Below are 23318 nucleotides of genomic sequence, written 5' to 3'. Positions count from 1 at the left end.
CATGTTCCAGATGCTCACCCAAGAGACAGCTCAGTATCTATATCATTTAAATTCATCATAATCTTGAAAGGTATCACCTCACCTCTTGAATGACCAACTCTCAATCTTCTAAATTCCAAAGAATATCGACCCAATTTATTCAGCCTGTGTCATAAGACAACCCTCTCATCCCAATCTAGCGAATCTTAGCTGTACTGCCTCCAAATGCAAGTATATCATAGAATCGGGGATCAGTTAGCGGAGTTGGCTGGATGGCTGGTTCGTGGTGCAGAGGTATGCCGACAGCGTGGGTTCAATTCCTGTACCGACTGAAGATATTCATGCCTTCTCAACCGTGCCCTTCACCTGAGGCGTGGTGACCCTGGGGTTACCGGTCAACTCTCTCTCTCAAAAGGGGAGAGCAGCCTATGGTGCTCTGGGACTGTGGTGACATTATCATCGAGTCACAGAATTGTTACAGCACAGGGGGTAGCCCTTCACTTTTGTGCCGGCTCTCCTTTGGAACAAGTTTCCCAGTGCCTCACCTCTTCTCCGTAACCTTGCACATTCTTCCTTTACAGATAACAGTCCAATTCCCTCATGAATGTATCAATTGATCCACGAAACTCCCTGGCAGTGCAGAACTTTTGAGAAAATTTGAAGAGATAATTAGTAATGGGTTGAAGGGTTATGGAGATGGACGGGAAAGTGGAGTTCAGGCCGAAAAGAGATCAGCCGTGATCATACTGAATGCCTATTCCTGCTCCTAGCTCTTATGTTCTTATTCCTAACTACACTCTGTGTGAAAAAGTTTCCCCTCATGTTCCCTTTGCTTCTTTTGTCTATTTGTCAATTATGCCCTTTCATTCTCAAACCTTCTACCAGTGGGGAGTTTTTCCCGTCCATCTACTCTGTCCAGATCCCTCATTATTTTGAATACATCAGATATCCTTTTACCCTTCTATTTTCCAAGGAAATCTGCCCCAACTTCTCCAATCTATCTTTGTCCTGGTACTTCCTCATTCCTGTGAATCTTTTCTGCACTCTTTCCTAATGCCTTCACATCTTTCCTAAAGTGTGGTGCCCAGACTGAACGCAATACTCCAGTTGAGGCCAAACCAGTTTTCGATGCAAGTTCAACATAACCTCATTGCTCCTGTACTCAATGCCCCTATTAATAAAGCCTAGGATGCTGTATGCATTTTTCTTTAAAAACTGCTCCAAACCTGTCCTGCCACCTTCAATGATTTATGCATATTAACACTGCTCCTGCAACAGACTTTATATTTGTGTTCCCGGCTTTATATTTGTGATCTTGATTTTATATTGTCCCTTCGCATTCTTTATACCAAAATGAATTATTTCACACTTCCTGGTATCAAATAATGTGCCATTTGTCTGCCAACATCATTCTGAAGTTAGGGCGGCACAGTGCACAGTGGTTAGCACTGCTGCCTCATGGTGCCGAGGACTCGGGTTCGATCCCGGCCCCGGGTCACTGTCTGTGTGGAGTTTGCACATTCTCCCCGTGTCTGCATGGGTCTCACCCCACAACCTAAAAGATATGCAGGGTAGGTGGATTGGCCATGTTAAACTGTCCCTTAATTGGAAACAAAATGATTGGGTACTCTACATTTATAAAAATAAACATCATTCTGAAGTTCTACACAGACCACAATGCTTCCAAGTTCTATCATCTACAAATTTGAAACTATATTCTACCTTAAGTATGGATACCAAAATTGCACACAGTATTCCAGTTGCAGATTCACCAATGCCCTGTACAATCATAGCAAGACCTCTTTATTCTTATGCTACAATCCCCTTGCAACAAAAGTGTTCGGATATCGTACCAGACCCCGACTTTTGTTAGGATGCCGGACAAGAATTCCAAACAATTTTTCTATTTGGAAAACTGTGAGGAAAGGATACTTCACCCCAGGAGTGGTGACCTTTTATGTTAAATCAAACTTTAATTAAAACACAGAATTAATCATATTATCAAAGGAACAACTTTACAATCATCAGTTAAACAGTTCTTAAATAAAAAGGGATAACTTACTATCCACACCTGCGCCACTAATTCCAATTAAGCAATACAATACAGTTCAAATGCCACTTATAAATAAAGTTAACAAATCAGGTTACTTGCTTAGCCTTTGGATATAAATCCTTTCAAGAGCAGATCCAGTACACTTCTGTCAGACTCAGATCCTATGGCAAACAGCTGTTCAATTTAAAATCTTATACCAGACTGCAAAACTATAGACAGACTTGGCTCCCCCCTCCCCCTCCCCCAATTAATTACATAATCAGCATCCTACGAAGGTCCATGACCCGCTTAGCTAGGACTAAAAAGAATCCCCCCATAAACGATTTAGTCTTCAGGAAATCTCCAGCAATCAAAACACAAATTCATTAGTCCTTTATCTGTCACCAGGTAAGTGGCTAGGATTAATGATGACCTCACCTTTTACAACTCTTTAATTACAGCTTTAGGAGACACACTGCATGTATTTTAAATCAGGGTTTACTGCCACAAATATAAAATATAATAGATAACAATTTCTACATCAATCAAAAAGGGCAACATGACATTTGTCGTCCTAATTGCTTGATGTATCTGCTTGCGAACCTTGTGTCCCTTGTTTGAGTACACACGAGTCTCTCTGAATATCGTTTACAAGTTTTTCACCTTTTAAAAATATTCTGCTTTTCTATTCTTATGACCAAAGTGAACACTTCCATACATTTTACTCCATGATGTCACCACTCTGTGCTCCTGCTCGGTTATCAGAAATACTCTACTGCACCAAACGGGCAAGGACATTATTTGGGTCTTCAAGTTGAAAACAAAAACACCATTCAAGGAGGGTGACAATAGCTTAAAAAAAAAATACAACTTCTAAACTTCAAAGAAAAATCGAAATCAAGGTTATTGTGGGCTTCATATATTCCCTTCATATATTTTTAATTGCTAGCTGGTGTAAAGTTGCATATTGGCTGTCCAATTTGTGGAGATAGACCAAAAGCGATTTAATATCAAACATGCTCTGCACATTTGATCATGTTATTAATTTTACTTCACCGCATCAATATACTTACTAAATGCTTCCCATTAAAATTAATTGGCTAGAATTTTCACAGGGATTCTTTGATGGATGACAAGGTGGAAACCCTGAAGAAAGAATGGTGAAAACAGATACAACAGCTGCTTGCCATTTCTCCGGAGTTTCTGCTCATCCTCTGCTGAAGTTACAGCAAACACCAGGGATATTCTTATCTAAGAACTATGCTTCGTGAAACAACTGCGTATAAACAAATAAAGTGTAAATGTCCAAACCAAATGTTCAGTTCTCACACGTACACCTCTGACCAAAACACTTCACCAGAAAATAGTGACTAGCAAGGGAAGTATAAGTGAAAACTCAGGTTGGAAAAATAATAAAATAGGTTTGATATAAATCCGGTTTCATAATCCTTAAATTAATCTAGTTGTGGAATAGTTCTATTATTATGCAAGCATGCAGCCATATTGAAAGGTTCTATGCATCTCACATATCTGTACAAGAGATGCTAATCGTTTGTTAGTTTGGAAGGCCCATTACAATCTGGGTCTGTAATACTATCAGAACTCCTCCACACTGTTTCCACCTGCACAATGTGCACCAGAGGAGTGCAGTGTTCTTTACCAAATATTGGTGGCAAAAAATACACTGGATTTTAAATGAAATGGGTCAAGTCAAATCATGAAAGTTGGGAACAAAAGTAAATTGGGTTCCTATCACTGTATGCCTTGTGTGCAGATTTCAAGTTCCGTCCTTCCTCCTGGCGGAGAGAAGGCTGCCTCACCTGAGAACACCATGCTAAATGGAAATTAAACAAAATGGACCCTTTCTCTTTCATACCAGATGCAGGAAGAAATAGTTACAGAATTCCTCCTGTGTCAAGTGAGGTTCTCATTCTCCCATAGGCAACAGGAGCTCCAGCAGACCAAACTAAGCAGTTGTTTAGTGCTGCAAAATGGTCCTTTGTAACCCGAGTGAAAGGAGTAAAAATGAGGTGCCATCAAACGTAAAAAACTACTACCCGTCTCAGGATTTAAATTCCTCCCGTGGTTTAAGGGCACAAACACTGGCATTGTACTGATACAGGAAATTCATCCACTCAAAATTAAATTAAACAATAGAATGGGCCAGCGGCTGCAGAGAACGCAAAATTATCACAGCAATCACTAGTAATTTGGACATTCCGAATTCTCCCTCTGTGTACCCGAACAGGCACGCGAGTGTGCCTTTTCACAGTAACTTCATTGCAGTGTTAATGTAAGCCTACTTGTGACAATAATAAAGATTATTAAGCGGATACAGTTTCTGCTACAGTGAAATAAAAATGTAGGTGTATAGCAGAGGCGAGAAGAAATGCTCGCATTCCAAGTATGATTAGAAATGGTTACTTTCCATTTTTATTTAGGATGTTACTATCTCTTCAAAATCTTCCAGAAACAGTGTAAAATAGGGCTGGATTTTCCACCACTATATTGCCCACAATAAAATGATGACAAATGTAGAAAAATGAGACATTAGACCTCCAACTACTGCATGAAGTATGCCTCGACTTCAAATTCCCTCCTTCTCTCCACCATCCTACCAAAAAAAAAAAAAAATCTCTTGCCCCCCCGCAAATGTCTCCAAAACACATCACTTTAATCACTCAGTGGCCTTCATTTAAGAATTGTGTGGAATCATCAGGATACTGCTAGACCCCCGTAAACAGTTTCCTCTTGTTTCCCAGAGGTAGATTCCATATTTTAATTTCAATTAGTTTTTGCAGGATATGCGCATCACTGGCTAGGCCAACATGTTACCCATCCCCAATTGCCCTTGAGAAGGAAGTGATGAGCTGCCTGTTGAACCGCTGCATCCGTGTGATATAGGTACATCCACAATACTGTTAGGAAGGGAGTTCCAGGATTTTAGCCCAGTGACAGTGAAGGAACAGCAATATATCCCTATAGAGTGTGACTTGGAGCGGAACCTCCAGGTGGTGGTATTCCCATGTATCTGCTGCCCTTGTCCTTCTAGACGGTCATGGTCTTGGAAGGTGCTGTCCAAGGAGCCTTGTTGAGTTCCTGCAATGCATCTTGCAGATGGTACACACAATTCCTGATATGCGTCGGTGGTGGAGGGAGTGAATATTTGTGAAAGCGGTGCTAATCAAGCGGGCTAATTTGTCCTGGATGATGTCGAGTGTTGTTGGATGTGCACTCATCCAGGCAAGTGGGAAGTATTCTATCACACTCCTGACTTGTACCTTGAAAGTGGTAGACAGACTTTGCGGAGTCAGGTGGTGAGTTACTCGCCACAGGATTCCTAGCCTCTGACCGGCTCTTGTAGCCACAGTATTTTTACGGCTAGTCCAGTTCAGTTTCCGATCAATGGTAATCCCCAGGATGTTGACGGTGGGGGATTCAGTGATGGTAATGCCGTTGAACTTTAAGGGGAGATCATTTTCTCTGATTGGAGATGGTCAGTGCCTGGCACTTGTGTGGCATGAAAGTGACTTGCCACCTGTGAGTCCAAGTCTGGATATTGTCCAGGTCTTGCTGCATTTGCACATGGATTCCTTGAGGCGTTGCAAATGGTGCAATCATCAACAAACATCCGCACATCTGACCTTGGAAGCAAGGTCATTGATGAATCAGCTGAAGATGGTTGGGCCTAGGACTACCCTGAGGAACGCCTGCAGTGATGTCCCAGGACAGCGATGGCTTACTAACAACCACAACCATCTTCTTTTGCATTCAGAATGACTCCAACCAGTGGAGCTTTATAGCTGGTGGGAGATCCCACTGGAAACATAACCTGCATAACGCCCATAACCAATAACATCCAGCTCAGGAAAAGGGTCAGTGTCACGGTGAGATCAAGAGACAAGGCTGTGATACCTTGCTTGGTGGCAAACACACCCTACAGCTTAATCTGGACCATAATCTCCCAGAGTTAAAGGGATAGGTGCTTGAAATTAGAGGAGTGAAACCCCTCAAGTTTCTGCCACTCTACTTCTGTAACTTCAGTAGGAGTTTGTCAGAAACCCGTTTCTGTGCACGGAGATTCTACGAAATCTAAGGCACTGAAGCAGGAGCAGCTCTGTGAAAATGTAGCCCTGAGAAATTGAAAGTATTTCTTCTTCTGGCTTGTCTGGGTGTGGTTCGTCTAGAACAGACTTTCAATCAGGGTGCACAAGGTTTTGCAACTAGCCAGAATAAATTAGTTGTAGAACAGGTCAGTCTCATCAGCCAAGTATCCGTCAGGAGTTTATCCTCTGAATTTCTGGTATTTTCATTGATTAGGAAATTACTATCCTTCGATTGGCAACAAATAGCATCAGGGCATTATATAAATGAACTGGATATAGCTTGGGACAAGTTCAGAGGTGGTTCTGAAAGGCAGCGGATATAGCTACAACTATACAGAAGATCCCACTCTCATCCAACTAGGGCAGTGGATGCTACCAGCATCCAGTCTGAAGAGAGTGATTTCAATTCAAAACTCCACAAAAATCACCAATGAAACCACAAAGGAATCCGCTTTTCCTCATTCACAGTGTCAGATCAAAAGTCACTAATTTGAAACCTGATTCACTCACGACAAACAGCTTGCGAGCTAACTGATGTCAGCAAGTCAAATGTAACGCGCGTTTCACTGTGAGGTTGCTGCTAATTTTTCCAGATTTGCAGAATGCATTGAGTAAATGCTGCAATCGGAAAATGACACAAATATCCTTTGTTTTACTAACACGCTGTCCAATAAGCAAACTTTGGCCAGGGATTCTCAGCCTAACAACTGAACAGACGATTGACAGCACATAGTTCTAGTCTACCAGGGGGAGGTCCCAGCCGGTCTCCTCAGTTGGGGAGTGGTGTGCATGAGGAGAGAAAAAAATGAAAACAAAAATAGTTGTAGTTTCCTGATCCAACAAAGTGTCTTATCACGTCTTTGTTTCACAAATTTCAGTTGTGTGGCAAGTATCCTTTTCTGCCAAGAAACCCGCCTTTGTGCACAGTTCCTCATTCCTTGCAAATGAAGGAATCAGCATCAGTTTTGTGGCAATTCTGCTTTTTATTCTCAAATTCTGAAGTAGGAAAGGGTTTTCTCATTTTCTTATCTGCCGCCACATTCATTAAGAGGGCAGATTATAGAATTCAATAGCCTGATTAGTGAGGGATGTCATTACTCAAATGCTCTGTTGCCAGGCAACACCCACATCTTTCACAACCATGGCTAAGATTTAAAGAAAAAAACGTGTTTCTACCTTCATTCATGAGAGATAATAATAATCTTTATTCCACAGGTTCCTGGACAAGGAGCGGGTGCTACAGTCGGCCAAGCGCAGGCGGAGCTGCAATTGGAACAATAGTGTCCTGCGCGTCTACCAGGAACTGAGCGTGGAGCTGGCCAGACGGAGGGCAAGCTACAGGCAAGTCAAAGAGATTTTGTTTAAGAAGGTGAAATTTGGGCTGCTATACCCGGTGCATCTTTGGGTCACGCACAAGGGACAGCACCATTATTTTGAGGAGCCCGAGGACACGATGGACTTTGCCAAGAGAGAAGGGCTGGTGCCGAACTGAGGACTTTTGGACTTAAGTTTAAAAGTTATCGAGTGATGCTTATATCTTTTTCTTGTTTCTTTTTCTCTTCTGTATCCGAGTTTTTGTTGGAGAAGAGGGAAGTTAAGGTATTTGGTTCTGGGAGCTTTTTGTGTTCTGATGGGGGTGGTTGGGAGTGCCTATTACTTACTTTGTATTACTTGAATTGCACTATTGTCGGGGTTTTCCTTGTTCCTTGGTTTTGTTTTTCAGAGCAATTGCTCAAGGATGGCTGGTTTAGGGAAGTGGTGTCGATGGGCGGGGGAGATGGGACAAATGGAACAATAGGTGGGAGACTTGTTGGCGCTGGAGTCGAGAGCCACCAGCTAGCTGAGTGAGCTGGTCTACGGAAGCCAGGTGGGGGATGCGCATATAGCTAGTTTATGGCAGGGGTTAGGTTACAGAGTGGTGTTGCTGGGGGGGGGGGGGGGGGGGGGAACTAGTTGATCTGCTGACGAGGGAGGGACTTGGGTTTAGTAACATGGAGGAGGTCAGAGGTGAGGTGTTACCAGGAGGCGGTCCAAGGGATGCGCGACACAGGGGCTGGGGGCGGGCCCAAGAAAGGAGATGGCTGATCAGTGAAGTGGGGGGGGGGCACGGTGCCCCCCAACCAGGCTGTTCACCTGGAACGTTAGAGGGTTAAACAGGCCGGTAAAGAGGGCAGGTGTGTTCGTGCATCTGAGGGAGCTGAAGGCAGATGTAATTATGCTACAGGAGACTCATCTGAAAATAGCTGACCAGGTCAGATTAAGGAAGGGCTGGATTAGCCAGGTCTTCCACTCAGGGCTGGACACTAAAACCAGAGGGGTCGCGATTTTGGTTAACAAACGGGTGCAGTTCGAGGTGGGTAGCACAATTTCGGATGGGGGAAGTAGATTTGTCATGGTGTGTGGCAAGCGCGAGGGGGTGAGGGTAGTTTTGGTCAATGTATATGCCCCAAATTGGGATGATGTGGATTTTATTAAGAGACTGCTGGGGAAGGTACCTGACCTGGACTCATACAGGCTGATTACAGTCCTTGACCCCGGCCTGGACCGGACGTGTTAAAAAAATGGGTAGGGTGCAGGCAATGGCAAAGGAAGTGAAGGGGTTCATGGAAGTGAGGGGGTTCATGGACAAACGGGGGGGGTTGACCCATGGAGGGTTAGTCGGCCGACGAGGAAGGAGTTTTCTTCTACTCACATGTTCATAAGGTGTATTCCTGAATTGACTTTTTTATCATGAGCAGGGATTTGCTGGCGGGGGTGACCGACGTATAATATTCGGCGATCACTATTTCGGATCATGCTCCACATTGGGTTGATCTGCAGGTCTGTAAGGAAAGCTTTCAGCGCCCACAATGGAGTTTAGAGGTGGGACTGTTGGCGGACGAGGTGGTGTGTGAGAGGATGAGGAAATGTATGCAAAACTACCTGCAGGTCAATGACACAGAAGAAGTCTCAGCTGCGGTGCTCTGGGAGGCGCTGGAGGCAGTGGTGAGAGGGGAGCTGATTTCGATTCGAGCACGATTCGACGTTCTGGGCAGAAACGGACCGACTGGTAAAGGAGATCTTACAGATAGACAGGTGAGTGAGACCCTGAGGGCAGAGCTATTAAGGGAACGACGGAGTCTACAGACTGAGTTTGGGGTGTTGTCCACAGGTAAGACTGTGGAGCAGCTTAGGAAGGTGAGGGGTGCAATTTATGAGCATGGGGAGAAAGCCAGCAGAATGCTTGCACAGCAACTGAGGAAGAGGGAAGCGGCCAGGGAAATAGGGAAGGTAGTCGGGCGGGGGGGGGGGGGGGGGGGGGGGGGGGGGGGGGGGGGCACTTGGTAGGGGATCCGGCAGGGCTGAACAAGGCGTTTAGGGACTTCTACAGTAAGCTTTATACCTCGGAACCCCCCGCGGGGCCGGAGGAGATGAGGCGCTTTTTGGACAGACTGACCTTCCCAAATGTGGGTAGGGGGTTGGTAGATGGGCTAGGGTCCCTGATTAGGGCTGAAGAAATATTGGTGGGCTTGAGAGCCATGCAATCGGGTAAAGCCCCGGGGCCGGATGGGTATCCGGGGGACTTCTAGAAAAGGTTCTCGGAGATAGTGGGTCCAGTGCTGGTTAGGGTTTTTAATGAGGCAAGAGACAGAGGGGTGTTACCCCCGACGATGTCACAGGCCACCATCTCCCTGATACTGAAACGGGACAAAGACCCGGAGGCATGTGGGTCCTACAGGCCGATCTCTCTGCTCAATATAGATGCAAAATTACTGGCCAAACTTTTGACTTCTAGGATTGAGGACTGTGTGTGCTGGACGTTAAGTGCAAATTCAACACGGATAGTGACCCGGGGCCGGGATTGAACCCGGGTCCTCAGTGCCTTGAGGCAGCAGTGCTAATCACTGCGCCATCGTGCCACCCAACCTCGCACATTTTTTAAGTAACCTTTTATTCATTATTATTTTTAAATGATCAGTTCATTGCTTTGACATTGCTTTATCAGTCCTCAACTTGATTTTGAAACTCGCGTTTAATGTTGCGCCAAACCTCATCTTACCGAAATTTGCTCAGCAGCCCCTTGAGTGAGAAAAAAAAAATCAAAATATGGTGGGACGGGTCTGGTCAAAAGGGTATAGGCTCAAATTATGGCAGGCAGCATACTTTCATCTGATAACGAGTAACACTTTCTGTCTGCCATAAGCGCATGTGCCTGCTTAGCACACAGAAAAAGATTTTGTGCAATTAGTTTTCTAGGCCCTACCCATATGTAATAAACTTTTCAACTTTGCAATTTTTTGATTTTATTGAAACTGAAATCACACTGGTTTTCCTTCATTTTATAAAAAAGACAATTTTTATTTGGACTTTGCTTCAGTTTAGATTTAAGCGATGAACTATCACTGATTTACAATTAATTAGTTTTCACCCTGCTAAATTCAACTCTCCTGAAAAACAGATCAAGGACTTTACATGGTAATGTAAATATGGGGAGCTCGTTCATAAGTATTGCTACCTCACAAAAATCTATTATAACTATCGATTCTGATGAAAGGTCATATTAGACTCAAAATGTTAACACTTGTTTCTGTCTCCTTGGATGCCATCTGATCTTAATTATTCCAGCATTTTAGAATAATAATAATAATCTTTATTATTGCCACAAGTAGGCTTACATTTACACTGCAATGAAGTTACTGTGAAAAGCCCCTAGTCGCCACACTCCAGGCTCTGTTCGGGTACCTTGAGGGAGAATCCCGAATGTCCAATTCACCTAACAGGCGCGTCTTTTGGGACTTGTGGGAGGAAACCGGGGCACCCGAAGGATACCCACGCAGACACGGGGAGAATGTTCAGACTCCGCACAGACAGTGACCCAAGCTGGGAATCAAATCCGGGACTCTGGCGCTGTGAAGTAACCGTGCTATTTCTGTTTTCAAAATCATAACGTCAGTCCAGCTATCCTCAACAGCTTTCTGCTGTAGGGATTTGGGGAGAGAGAAAGTTCCAGATTTCTCATACCCCTGGTGTGCAAAAGTATTTGCTTATGTGCAAAAGTATTTGCTTATATCAGCCCCAAATGACCTCACTTTAAAATGTCTCCTTATTAGCTGACTCCCAAGCATGGAAAATAATTTCTGCCCAATCTATTCACTCTTTTAATGATCTTAAACACCTCAATTAGATTATCTACTTTTTTTTTCGATAATCCAGGGACTATAAACCCTTTTTTGGTCAGAGCATCATGTTGTTGAATTTTTACACTGGTCCATAACCTGCCTCTTCCAGCCTTTATTGAAAGCGACTGACCAGGTGAACTTCACTATTACTACTCCACATACCAAATAGGTCTTTTTATTTTAAATCAACTCCTCCCACCCTGTCCAGTGTTGGTCAATCTAGCTCTCCAAAGAATGGATTCCCACATGATCCCTACCGAGGCGAAGCAAATAGTGTAATCTGAGCAATTTTTAAAATGTTGTTAATGGCTTTTCATTTTCATACAGAGCAAGGTTGTATAGTGACAAATATTACATAGTGATAAAGCAATCCTAGTCTACTGCACGTATTTACAAACTTTCTATCAGGGGTGGTGGTGGTATCTCCTCCTCTCCCCCCCCCCCCCCCCCCCCCTCCCCCCCCAAACACACAAACACACAGGGTATGGTTGGCATATGTGCCTCCTTATTTTCTCCCCCTCCCTATCTCCTCTCCCCCCACCCTCACCTTCTTCCCTTTCATCGGTGCTTGCGGTCTCTCTGTGGGGCCCCTTTCCCCTCTGCTCTTTTAGCTGTTGGCTCCAAACAGGTGTCATAACCCGTTCTCCTAGTCAGTTGAAACCTCTCCGTCAGTTCTTCTAGTGTTGTCAGTCTGTTGTCCATGTAGAAGTCACTAACCCCCATCGTGTCTCCACTTTTCAAAGGTCGTGTCCATTTTGGCTGGTGCGAGCCTGTGATTGTTGCAGATGGGGGCCATAGTGGACATTTCCAGTCAAACCAAAGTGATGTCTCAGTTGGTTCCACATCCGGAGTGTGGCTATTACAACTGGGCTTGTTGAGTGCTGCTGTGGCCAGGGCCTGGAGAGATGTCCCTCTGCAGGAACTCTCCTCCATTCTTACCCATTCTGCTTCTTGTTCCTTTACCCATCCCCTCACTCTTTATGCCGTGGCTGCCCAGTGGTAGTATTGCAGGTTTGTGGATTTTTACCAAGGGATTAGACAATATAATGAATTACTCATCATCGCAAAGTGGTTATGGAATACATGAGCCTGGCATTAACAATTAAATTCCATTTTGTCGGGCAGCATGGTGGCGCAGTGGTTAACACACCAAGGCCCCGGGTTCGATCCGTGTGGAGTTTGCACATTCTCCCAGTGTTTGCGTGGGTTTCGCCCCCACAACCTAAAAGATGTGCAGGGTAGGTGGATTGGCCACACTAAATTGCCCCTTAATTGGAAAAAATTAATTGGGTACTCTAAATTTTTTTTTTTTAAATTCCATTTTGTTGCAGCAGACATAGCATGTGATTGCAAGAGAGTTAAACTTTTGTACACCCATTTTAAAACACACTAATGTAACTTAATTCCAAAAGCTTCCTGTGGGCCATTGATCACAAAATCCTCATTATAATATTTATATTGCCCCCATTTGCCTCCTACATTTTTTCCTTTTACATTGCCCCCCCCAAACATGGAAGCTCCCTCCAAGCCACAACATCCTGACTTATATGTCACCATTCCTTCACTGTCACGGGATCAAAATCCCAGAACTCCCTCCCTAACAACGCTGAGTGTACCTACACCACATGGACTGCAGCGGTTCAAGTCAACAGCTCACCACCACCTTCTCACGGGCAATTATCATAGATTATCATAGAATTTACAGTGCAGAAGGAGGCCATTCGGCCCATCGAGTCTGCACCGGCTCTTGGAAAGAGCACCCTACCCAAGGTCAACACCTCCACCCTATCCCCATAACCCAGTAACCACCCAACACCAAGGGCAATTTTGGACACTAAGGGCAATTTATCATGGCCAATCCACCTAACCCGCACATCTTTGGACTGTGGGAGGAAACCGGAGCACCCGGAGGAAACCCACGCACACACGGGGAGGACGTGCAGACTCCGCACAGACAGTGACCCAAGCCGGAATTGAACCTGGGACCCTGGAGCTGTGAAGCAATTGTGCTGTCCACAAGGCTACGGTGCTGCCATCCCAATTAGGGATGGGTAATGAATGCTGGTACAGTTAGCGAAGCCCAAATCCCTTGAATGAATTTTTTAAAAACTTGTATCTCACTCATGTTAACTATTTTCAAATGATTCCAGTTGCAGGTAGGTTGTCCAAACAAATTGGAATAGTCAGCTGACTGAGGAGAGTTCAGGCTTCTGGAATTAGTGATAATTTCTGAAGGCCCAGTTGAGCTCTCTACACTGCTGTGACCTCTTTGCACAAAGATCTTTCAAGTAGACAATAAACATATAAAAAGTTAAAAAAATAATCGACACCAGAGTCGAACTTTAATTAAATGGAGCTCAGAAACCCCACAACCCAAACATGTGCAGGGTAGGTGGATTGGAAACGCTAAATTGTCCCTTAATTGGAAATATATAAGAAAGGAAGTGTGAGGTGATTTGGAAGGAGTAATTTGACTAGGATTTAATGAATGGCCTGACACTGGGAAGTTCTGAGGAACAAAGGGACCGTGGCCTGTTTGTCCATAGATCTCTGAAGGCAAAAGGGCAGGTTAATAGAGTGGTGAAAAAGGCATTTTGGACACTTGCCTTTATCAATTGAGGCTTAGATTACAAAAGCAGGGAGGTCATGTTGGAGTTGTATAGAACATTGCTGAGGCCTCGGCTGGAGTACTGTGTGCAATTCTGGTCGCCATGTTATAGGAAGGAAAGGGTGCAGAAGCGATTCACTAGGATGTTGCCTGGGATGGAATATTTAAGTTATGAAGAGAACTTGGATAAACTTGGGTGTTTTTGCTGGAGCAGAGAAGACTGAGGGGCGACCTGATCAAGGTGTACAAGATTATAAGAGGCATGGACAGGGTGGATAGGCAGCTGTTCCCCTTAGTTGAAGGGTCAGTTACAAGGGGCACAAGCTTAAGGTGAGGGGCAAGAGGTTTTGGAGTGATTTGAGGAAAAGGTTTTTACCCAGAGGGTGGTAATGGTCTGGAACACACTAGAGGCGGGTTCCCTCACATCCTTTAAAATGTATCTGGATGAGCACTTGGCACATCATAACATTCAAGGCTATGGAACAAGTGCTGGCAAATGGGATTAGTTAGCTAGATCAGGTGTCTTTTATGCATCGGCGCAGACTCGGTGCGTCGGACCAAAGGGCCCCTTCTGCACTGTATTATTCTGTGATTCTGTTTCAGTGAGATAACCTCTCATTCTTCAAAGCTCCAATAGATTTAGACACAATCATTTCAACATTTCTTCATAGGTTAGGCCCTTCGTCCCAGGAATGAGCAGCATAAATCTGCTCTGAAATGCTTCTAACACATTAGATCTGTTTTCAAATAAGGAGACCAAAACTGCACACACTACTCCAGATGTGGTCTCACCAAGTTCCTGTCCAGTTGCAGCAACTCTCCTACTTTTAGATTCCATTCCCTTTGTAATAAATGACAGTCAATTTACCTTGCAAATCATTTGCTGTGCCTGCATATTAACTTTTTGTGACTTGTGTACCAGGACACCAAGATCCCTCTGTACTACTTGGTTCTGCAATTTTTCTGCATTTAAATAGCAATCGATTTTTCTATTCTTTCCTGCCAAAGTGGACAAGTTCAGATTTTCCCCCATTATACTTCCTCTACCAATATTTCCCCCACTCATTTAACCCGAATATAATCCTTTGAAACTCACTATCTCTTCTTGACCACTTAATTTCCTATCTATGACTGGCAAATTTAGCTACCATACATTCAGTCCCTTCCTCCAAGTCATTAATATTGATTGTAAATAGTTGAGGCCTCAGCATTGATCCCTGTGGCACTCCACTAATTACAGCTTTCCAAACTGAAAAAGACCCATTTATCCATACTCACTGCTCCTTATTAGCTCAACAACCTTTATCCCTGCTATGTCATCCCCTCTTGCATGGTAACTTTTGATGTGGCAGCATATCAAATACCTTTAGGAAATCCAGGTACATCACATCTCCAGGTTCCTCTTTACCTACCTTGCCTGTGGCTTCTTCAAAATAATAAATTGGTTAAACACAATGTTCCTGTTACAAAGTCATGTAGAGTCTGCCCGAAAACATTATGACTAAGTATTCTGCTATAAGCGCTTCTAATAATGGATTCTAGAATTTTCCCTATGACAGATGTTAGGTTAACTGATCTCTAGTTTCCGCCTTTCTGAACACCCAGTAGTAGTAGTATCCTGTCCATTCAATTTTACGCTACTCCCCCCTTCCCCCGCCTCAGAACCAGCCTTGGGGGAGCATAAAATTCTGCCCATGAATTCTGCCAATGAAGACAGAATGTTGGCTGTGGAGAACTCCTTGACCTTGATGGCTGGCGCCCAAATGGTGATATTCAATATTTCTTTTATTCCCCTTCCACTATCTTCATTATATTTTCTGCTGTTTAAACTTTTCCACCCCTCCCTTTGACAGTTATAGTTTGCTTGCACTATTATAACAGATCTCTTGGCTCAGAGATGTGATAGTCTATTTGCACATTGACATCATATACACCCATGTTTGCAGATAGCGCATTTTCTGCAAGACATTAGAGCCCATTGAAAAACCACAATCTTTGTTTTATTATTTACTGTTCCCCCATTACCTTCCAGTGTACCAAAGTGTCCTTCATTTCTCTAAAACCACAAACACACACCCACTTTTATTTGGTAATTTCTAACTAGTTTGAGTAACAAGAGACTTTGGGGCTTCTTTTTAAAAATAGAGTTTTAATTGCCCTTATTTCAGTGAAAACTACAAATCAAAATCAAAACATAAAAAGGTGCTCGCAATTTTATTGCAGCTGACTTTGTGCAGTGTGAAGGGTACAACAAAGATAAGTCAAACTGTGACAGCATTCCTTGCATCACTGTCAAGCAGCTAAGTAGCAATTTAATTTGAAGAGTTTTGTTCATCCAGCTATGGGGTGCACAGAAGTTTTAAAAAAGGGCAAACTGAGAATGAAGGAAAGTGCAGTTCACTGACTAGGTTGTGAGGGTTGTGACAGTATTTTCAGCAGTGCAAAGAGCTATTTAGCAAGGTGGCTAACAAATCTTGCGTCAGACTTGGGCAGCAGGACAGTACAACACACATTGGGTTTGTTGGCTGGCTACCTTTAGCGGTCATCATCCACCAATATGCACATATTCCAAGTTTAATCTAACTTTCAAATAAAATATTTACTAAACCAGGTAAACTTTATTCGAGGAAACTAGGTGCATCGGGCATACAGCACTTTGTAAGTTCAAACTTCCCAGGGCGGGTTCAAAGCCCCTTAGCAATTTGCTACTTCTCACTCCTTTCTGAGATGCAAAGCACTAAACTACAAGTGTCCTTAAAAATGTCTGCAGCTACCTACAAAATACATTGGGCGGGATTCTCCATTGGCTGACGGCGAAAGGACGGAGAATAGGTTCCGACTCCAAAATTGCGGCGGGCGCCAATTTGACACCAAATCGCAATTCTCCGTTGCCTCGACAGCGGCGTCAATGCGGTCCGGAACGCACGTATAGTAAATACCATTTACATATCATTAGGGGGCCCGGCCAGGTTTTCTCCGGGGCCATGCGATTCTCTGCCTTCGATGGGCCAAGCTCCCGACGGCGCGGTTCACTTGTGCTTTAAAAAAATCATGACACCGGCGTTGTGACTGTTGAGGGAGAGAGGGGGTACGGAAAGTGTCCAACATCGCCATAGTTTGCTGAGAGTAGTGCCGCTGGCCGGGGGGGCTTCTGCCAGGGCCAGGGGGTGTAGCGGGGGCAACCAGGAGATGGTCTGTGGGGTCACGGTGGATGGGCTTGGACCACTATTGTCAAAGTTGACAAGGCAACCATGCAACTGCGCATGCTGCTGACTGCGCACTGTGCACTTAGGGTCACAGGTCGTATGGGTCCCCCCCCCCAGGCCACCCCCCGAGGTGACCTCTGGCCCCAGCTGACCCATCAGCTGTATGGGCATGCTCCAGCACAACCAGTGCCATTTTGTTGGCTGGGATGAGTGTGCATAGGGATGTGTATGTGCGGCTGCAGCTCGTCAGCCTCCCGAATGTCAATCATGGACTCGGCGAATCATGCACCATTTTTCATTGGAATCGATTGTGTTCCATGTGGCACTGGTGCTAGCCCCTCGCAGTTGCCAAATTATTCGATGCCAGTCTTTCTGTCATGAAAATACACGAATCTTGCATCGACGTCAACACTTAGTCTCAGAAATGGAGAATCCTGCCCAAGATATTCACATATACAGAAATCTCCTATTTAGTGCACTTTCTAAAAAAATAGAAGGGAACTTCTTTGAATAATGTTGCCAGCCACAGTTTTCAGTTTAGCACAATCAGTAAGAGATGTCGAAAAAATGTTTTTAAACTCAATTCTCACCATAGTGTGCATTTTCCATATAAATACTCTTACCAATGAATATATGATGTTATATGGGTATTAATGATTAAAATATAACTATGCAGTATGGTAGAGCACAGTATATATATTATTGTAAGCCACTACAATAAATCAAGTGTTTCTGAAATAATTTTCCAGTATGTTATAAATATAATTTTTTTTGAATTATATTCCAAAAATAGATCAAATAAAACCAACTTAGAAATGTTCCGAAACAGAACGAGACCCTTTGGCCTTTCGTCTCTGCATCTGCTGTCCGAATGAGCGATTCTCCTAGTCCCATTCTCCCCCCGCTCCCCGTCCCCACCCAACCTTTAACATTTGACCTTTTCTGATAACAAGCTCCCTTTTCAATGCTTCAATTGAACCTCAGGGCAGGCAGAATTGGAGTTGAAGCCACCATCAGATCAACCACAATCGTATCAAATGATATTCGGTTTGAGGGGGCAAATGGCCTACTCCTGCTCGTAATTAATGTGTTTGTAATCTGCCTCCACCATACTCAGGTAATGCATTCCAAATCCATTTTTTTTTCCATTTAAGGGGCAATTGAGCGTGGCCAATCCACCTACCCTGCACAACTTTGTATTGTGGGGGAGAATGTGCAAACTCCACAAAGACAGTGACCTGGGCCGGGATTGAACCCGGGTCCTTGGAGTCGTGATGCAGCAGTGCTAACCACTGCGCCAATTTGCTGCCCCCAAATCCTAATCACCCGCTGCTCGAAGAAGTTTCTCCTCATGTCACTTTTGCTTCTTTTATTAATTACTCTAAATATGTGCCCTCTCATTCTCAATCCAATCACGTTATATTTGGTATAGAATGCAGAATTCACCCTCATTCTCCTTTAAATGCAACTTGTGAGTGCCAACTTTTCTCACTCCTCCTAAGCTCCAACTATTCCCTTCCAAATGCTTTGGCATGTGCCTCGGTAAGGTGCTCTTTCAGAGGGTCGGTGCAGACTCAATGGACCAAATGGCCTCCTTCTGCACTGTCGGAATTCTATGACTCAATTAACATTTTGAAAGCAGGAATCTTCTTCTGCTCCGATTCATTCTTTTCCAAGAAACTTCTAACCTTCAGACTTTTTGCTCTTTTATACCCTAGCCATATAAACCATTTTTGATAGTATCTGCTGCATTGCAGGCATCACAGTTGAGCATCTCATAGCCTTTTTCTCCTACTCCCAAGATTGAATGGTAGGAATATTCCAATCCACAAACTTCACTGATCAGTAAGTACCTATCGGCATGGTGGCACAGTGGTTAGCACTGCTACCTCACGGCGCCGAGGACCCGGGTTCAATCCTGACCCTGGGTCACTGTCTGTGTGGAGTTTGCACATTCTCCCCATGTCTGTGTGGGCCTCACCCCCACAATCCAAAACGTGTGCAGGGTAGATGCATTAGCCACGTTAAATTGCCCCTTAATTGGAAAAATAAATGAATTGGGTACTTTAAGTTTATTATTAAAAATAAATAAATAAATGCCTATCAATCACAAACTGCATTTGTGGCAGCAAGATGACGTTTTTGGTCTTTAAGGAACAGTGGAATATAAACACAATTCTAGAATAACAATAGAACAGAGCAGCACGGTGGCGCAGTGGTTAGCACTGCTGCCTCACGATGCCGAGGTCCCAGGTTCAATCCCGGCTCTGGGTCACTGTCCGTGTGGAGTTTGCACTTTCTTCCCGTGTTTGCGTGGGATTCGCTCCCACAACCCAAAGATGTGCAGATTAGGAGGATTGGCCACACTAAATTGCCCCTTAATTGGAAAAAATGAATTGGGTACTCTAAATTTTTTTTTTTAAAAAAAAGAATAACAATAGAAAGATGCATTTTGCATTACACAGCAAAACAGTCCTGTGATTATGAAATGTCCTAAGAGCATGAGCAATGTTATTAGAGATCTTCTTGTAGCGGTCATCTAATCCAACTTTTGACTTGCCCATTTTCAACTTTGGCTTCAGCTTGTTTCACTTAGTAATACTCTCACCTCAAGGTTAAGAAGTTCAAACTTAATGCATGACATAAGCAATTTTAGCAACATGAGCAAACTTGAACGACTAATCTAGGTTGGCATTCTAGACATAGAAAAATAGAATCATAGAATCCCAACAGTGCAGGAAGCCCATTTAGTCTGCACCAACACTCTGAAAGCATCCTACCTAGGCCCAATCCCCACCCTATTTTTGTAACCCTACCTAACCTTTGAACACGAAGGGTCAATTTGAGCATGGCAATCCACCTAAGCAGCACATCCTTGGATTGTGGGAGGAAACCGGAGCACACGGAGGAAACCCAAGCAGACACGGGGAAAACGTGCAGACTCCACACAGTCACCCGAGGTTGGAATCGAACCTGGGTCCCTGGCATTGTGAGGTAGCAGTGCTAATCACTGTGCCGCCCCAAATTAAGAAAATACTGTATTGTCAAAAGTGGTTTCCTTCAGACTTCAGGATCCTTCACATCTTCTCAGACGTGCACAGGAAGATGTTTTCCCCCCTCAATCAACACCATGAAAAACAAATCAAGTGGTCTTTCATCTTTTGGAGTCTTTTGTGGGATCTTACTTTGCAGCAAATAGCTGTTGTAAACAAATAGTGAAAATCACTGCACTCCAAAGTGAAGAACGGTGTTTGCCTTGTAGAGACCCCAAACGAGAGGTTCAGTTTGGTGCTCCTATATTTCACAAGATAATAGCCTGAATTTTTAAGATGGCGGGGATCGAAGAGTCGGACAGGAACAAACACATCCCCACTGACTCCCCTTTGGCTCCAAGAGCCCCACAACCATTTTATGCTCTAACAAGTGTTGATTATCAGGAGGAAATACTGTCTTGGAGAGCTGCTGGCCAATCATATTGGCCGACAGCCATCCAGCAACAACAATGCAGTGGCCAGAAGAGGCAGTACACTGAGCTCACGAGCCGAAGCACCAAGAACCGAATGCCCAGGTAAATGTCAAGGGTCCCCCTGGCAGTCCCCAAGTAGTCATCCACCTGACGGCTTTAAAATTGAGGCTGGGCGGCAGCACGGTGGCGGTGGGTTAGCCCTGCTGCCTCACGGCGCCGAGGTCCCAGGTTCGATCCCGGCTCTGGGTCACTGTCCGTGTGGAGTTTGCACATTCTCCCGGTGTTTGCGTGGGTTTCGCCCCCACGATCCAAAGGTGCGCAGGGTAGGTGGACTGGCCACGCTAAATTGCCCCTCAATTGGAAAAAAAATTAATTGGATATTCTAAATTTATTTATTTTTAAAATTGAGGCTGGGCTAAATATTCTGGCCAGTGGTACTTTCTTCTTAATCTGCTGTCAAATCCACATCAGCATGTTGACAAGAGTAAAGAATTTTCTGGAAGAGACCCCACCCAAAAAATTAGACCGTCTCTTCAAACAGTGACTAAACCAATGCTTAAATTCCAGCACCTGCCTGGTCTGCAAGGAGCACTGGTTAATCAGTTAGGGCAGCACGGTAGCATAGTGGTTAGCACAATTGCTTCACAGCTCCAGGGTCCCAGGTTCGATTCCGGCTTGGGTCACTGTCTGTGCGGAGTCTGCACATCCTCCCAGTGTGTGCGTGGGTTTCCTCCGGGTGCCCCGGTTTCCTCCCACAGTCCAAAGATGTGCAGGTTAGGTGGATTGGCCATGATAAATTGTCCTTAGTGTCCAAAATTGCCCTTAGTGTTGGGTGGGGTTACTGGATTATGGGTATAGGGTGGGGGTGTAGGCTTGGGTACAGTGCTTTTTCCAAGAGCCGGTGCAGACTCAATGGGCTGAATGGCCTCCTTCTGCACTGTAAATTCTATGATTCCAAAGTTTGTCCATTTTTAGTGAAGTGAGAAAAGAAAGGGAGCGGAGAGAAGACAATGGAGAAAGGGTAGAGGGAAGAAAATTGCCCAGCAGCTTGGGGGGGGGGGGGGGGGAAATATTACCTATTCTCAATTCTCCTTATGGTTGTAGAAGATGGACAGCATGGTGGCGTAGTGGGTTAGCACTGCTGTCTCACGGCACCGAGATCCCAGGTTCGATCCCGGCTCTGGGTCACTGTCCATGTCAGTGTGGAGTTTGCACATTCTCCCAATGTTTGCATGGGTTTCGCCCCCACAACCCAAAGATGTGCCGGGTAGGTGGATTGAACACGCTAAATTGCCCCTTAATTGGAAAAAAGGAATTGGGTACTCTAAAATTTTTTTTTAAAGTTTGTAGAAGAACAATCTTATTCCTTGTTATGGATTATAAATTGTAAAGGAATTGTCATGAGAATGCCGCTTTGAGAAATGTTTGGCTGCTCATGTTACTGCAGTGATGTCAGAGTGTGGGTGGAGCTGAGCTGTGGCTCTGCTTTTTAGTTTCACTTTGAGAAAAGCTTGGGTGTGTCTGTCTTTTTTGTTTCGTTTTTCAGTGTGTTGCAGCTGAAGTCAGCCAAAGCAGCTGTACCGTTGAACTCTCTGCCTTGAAGGACTATCTCTTGATCATTTGGTGAATTCAGAAATGTAAATGTTTTCAGTATTGAATGTAAACCCAAGGTTGTTAAGTCTTTTGGATGTTAAAAGGACAGCTTAAAGGATTACTTAGTGTTGTATTCTTTGGGGGTTATCTTTGAATTAATGGTTGCTAAGATATTCACTGTTTGTTTTAAAAAGGCTAACTTGAGTTCATAGAATAAACATAATTTTGTTTAAAAAAATACCTTTCCATTTCTGCTGTACCACACCGCTAGAGTGGGCCGTGTGCTCCCCATACCACAATCTATTAAAAGTTGTGGGTCAGGTGAACTCCATGGTACACTTTGGGGTTCTCTATACCCTGACCCATAACAGAATGGATTGGTGAAGCCAGGGGAGCAGTGCACAAACAACTCAAACCCAGGATCCTCTAGCATGTAGCCAGGTTCTACTGGAGTACATTAGATTTATACTTTAGACATGGAGTAATGGTGGTTTTTACATATGGGTGAGTCCCTCAGGCACACAACCAGTGATCAGGAAGATCGGATCAAGGTTCCAAACAATTTCCTAACATCACCCCATTTTCACCAAACCCAGTTAAATTACTTCCTTATGGGCAGCACGGTGGCGCAGTGGGTTAGCCCTGATGCCTCGCGGCAGACTCCGCATAAACAGTGACCCAGAGGGGAATCGAACCTGGGACCCTGGCGCTGTGAAGCCACAGTCCTAGCTACCATGCTGCCCTGCTTGATACATAAGGAAGAGCGATATAAATGCAAATATCTGTTCATTCTTTCAGCCGTGCCCCAAGTTATAGACTTTGGCCCTTCATCTACAGTTCCTAATAAAAAATACAGAACTTATAAAACAGCCATATATACTTAAGACACGGGGATATTAAAAAGTCTCAGTTGTCTGCTCAATTACAACATTAATCAGGCTCATAAAGCGATCCATATTCATTGCCGCGGGCTGGTCATGTACCTACTTTATGTTCGTAACTTCAGGTACTCCAGCAAATTTGCAAATCAAGATCGAATTGACCCTCGAGCTCAGTTTGCCCGAGATGACAGAAGTTTGATTTTCTAAACCACCACAAACATTTAAAAATTAAAAAAATATTTTAGGCTAATTGCTGTGCTCGGCATGCTCCTCGCTGGGAAAGGATCA

General features: G+C 44.2%; 1 protein-coding gene across 3 annotated transcripts in view; it reads right to left on the bottom strand.

The window, feature by feature from the left end:
- grhl1 (grainyhead-like transcription factor 1) overlaps positions 1-23318 on the bottom strand; it is a 145114-nt gene that overhangs the window by 59908 nt on the left and 61888 nt on the right. The gene's annotated exons all lie outside the window — the stretch shown is intronic.

The sequence above is a fragment of the Scyliorhinus torazame genome, chromosome 4, assembly GCF_047496885.1.
Source record: "Scyliorhinus torazame isolate Kashiwa2021f chromosome 4, sScyTor2.1, whole genome shotgun sequence".
Taxonomy (NCBI): domain Eukaryota; kingdom Metazoa; phylum Chordata; class Chondrichthyes; order Carcharhiniformes; family Scyliorhinidae; genus Scyliorhinus; species Scyliorhinus torazame.
This window is presented reverse-complemented; position numbering and strand designations above follow the sequence as displayed.